The sequence below is a fragment of the Propithecus coquereli genome, unplaced genomic scaffold (assembly GCF_000956105.1).
Source record: "Propithecus coquereli isolate 6110/MARCELLA unplaced genomic scaffold, Pcoq_1.0 Scaffold164, whole genome shotgun sequence".
Taxonomy (NCBI): Eukaryota; Metazoa; Chordata; class Mammalia; order Primates; family Indriidae; genus Propithecus; species Propithecus coquereli.
In genome coordinates this window covers 4,147,191-4,149,496 of record NW_012140969.1, presented here as the reverse complement: position 1 = coordinate 4,149,496, position 2,306 = coordinate 4,147,191, and the positions used below count along the sequence as shown (strand labels likewise).

Here is a 2,306-nt window from a genome sequence, read left to right as displayed (position 1 = left end):
TTGAGCCCAGGAGTGTGAGGTTGCAGTGAGCTAGGCTGACGCCACTGCACTCTAGCCAGGGAGACAGAGCAAAGGCTCTGTCTCAAAAAAAAAAAAAGCAACCAAACAAAACTCAGTGTAATAGTTATTTACATAGCATTTACAATTGTATCAGGTGTTATAAGTAACTCAAAGATGACTTGAAGCATGCAGGAGAACATACGAAGGTTATATGCAAATACTGCGCCACTTTATACCAGGGACATGAGCATCTGCAGATTTTAGCATCCTCAGGAAATCGTGGAACCAATCCCCTACCGAGACTGAGAAATGACCGAATTTATTTATCTTGCCTATGTCTGTTCTTACTCCTCTGGGCCCTCCCCAGACAGAGCTGAGATTTTACAGACTATGTTCACTGCTATGTCACCAGCAGGTGGAACAGTATCTGGTGCACAGAAAGTGCTTATTAAATGCTGGTTGAGTGACTGAATCAAATGCAGAGGTCTTCCCATCAAGGCCCCAGCTCCCGGGGGTGAGGGTGGGACCCAGGCAGGTGGGGCAGTTTCCTGGGGAATTCAGGGTCAAGTGGAATCTGCTGCCTTGACCCATTCCTCTCACTCCTGGTCACACCTACCCCAATCTTCCTTTGGTCACTCCATTCTCCCTGGTCCTCCTGTGATCCACATCCCGCCCAGTCTCTAGGCATATGGTTCAGGCTGGGCTTGTCCTGTCACTGATCTGGGGTGGGCAGGCGACCCTATTGTACCCCCTGAGATGTAAGGAGACTTTTCTGGTACCCTTGGCTCTTTCTCTCATGATCTGAATGCTGATAACCCCTGGGCAACCCGTGGAGTCTGAGGATGAAGAACAGGGATAGATGGGTCCTGATGCTATTGGTTGAGCCCCTGGATCTAGCCATACCTGAAGCCCACCCCCTAAGTGTTTCTGTACAAGAACCAATACATTCACTTCTCTTTTGTGGGTCAAGTGGTTTGGGTTTCTTTCTCTCTCATCCAAAAAGGGCCCTGGAAGGCCCTTCACTACCTCCAAGGATGCTCACTCACCTAGGGCTGTGCCATAGCCAGCGGTGGCCAGTGCACCGGTGTTACAGTGTGTCAGCACTGTCACTTTGCCACCGCTAGGGGCCACCCGCTCCAGGAGGTGGCGGGCTCCCAGGTCCCCAATGCTCCGATTGTCTCTGAGGTCTTTCTCCAGCATGTCCTCGGCGTAGCGGATCACTCTGGGGCCGATAAGGGGCTTTTAGCACCGGCCACGAGGCCTTGGGGCCCAGGCCAATCCCACCTCTCCGCACAACGCTGCTGTGTCCTGCTTGAAGCCTCTTGGAGCTGTGGGGCCTGCACAGCTTCTGCCACGGTCACAAAACTGTCACTCCATTCACTAGCACTACACAGATTTATGGAGCACGTCCAGTGTGCCAGGTGCCAGGGAGACATGGCAGTAAACTAGACAAAACTCTCTGTCCCTATGAAGCTGACAAGAGGTCAGGCAGGCAGCAAAGAAGGAAAAGGTGGCAGAATCAGGTCACAGAGTGGGTGATGAGATGTATTAAAAGGTCGGTTGGGGAAGACAGAAACCTGAAACCTGAAGGTGAGATTAATTCTGTGGATTCCTGCAGGAGTGGTGTGTGCAAAGGCCCTGAGGCAGGAGCCAGCCTGGTGGGGCCAAGTAGCACCAAGGGGCGGGGCTGGAGTGGAAGGAAGGGAGAGGGAAGAAGGCAGGGAGGGGATCAAGGCAGGGAAACAACATTCCTCAAAAGCAAAAACAAGAGAACAGGTGACACCAAAAAGTGGGTGGGGGTGCTAGGTGTGTTCAGGGGAGGCACACAGTTAGGAGGCTGAGGCAAGGACGCTGGAGCCAGCCTGCCCAGGCAAGATCCCCAGCTCTGACTGTGCAACCTTGGACAAGGGCTTAAGTGAGCCGTGCCTCAGTTTCCCCATCTGTAAAATATGTCGCTGAGAGTTTTAAAAAAGTCAGTTAATAGCTTCCGCTCAGAGCGGTGCCTGGCACAAAGTCCTCGTACCTCTCCCGGACCGCCTCCTCCGTGGCGCCCTCCCGCTCCGCCTCCCGGGCCGCGGTGTCCGCCAGGTCGCGGGCGGCGCGGGCCATGTTGACGGCGGTGGGCCGGGCGGTGACGAGGAAGCTCAGCTTGTCGCGCACGAATGCCACGAGCGCGGCGGGTCCCGGTCCCCCGGCTCCCGCCTGCAGCTCCACGGCGAGGCTGAGGCAGCCCACTAGGGCGATGGCCGGGGCGCCGCGCACCTGGAGGGGAGGGGCCGGGGCGTCAGGGGCTGCGGGCGCCCCCC

At 55.8% G+C, this 2,306-nt stretch overlaps 1 protein-coding gene across 1 annotated transcript in view; it reads right to left on the bottom strand.

The window, feature by feature from the left end:
* Positions 1-2,306, bottom strand: part of CCDC130 (coiled-coil domain containing 130) — a 21,927-nt gene that overhangs the window by 1,646 nt on the left and 17,975 nt on the right. The gene's annotated exons all lie outside the window — the stretch shown is intronic.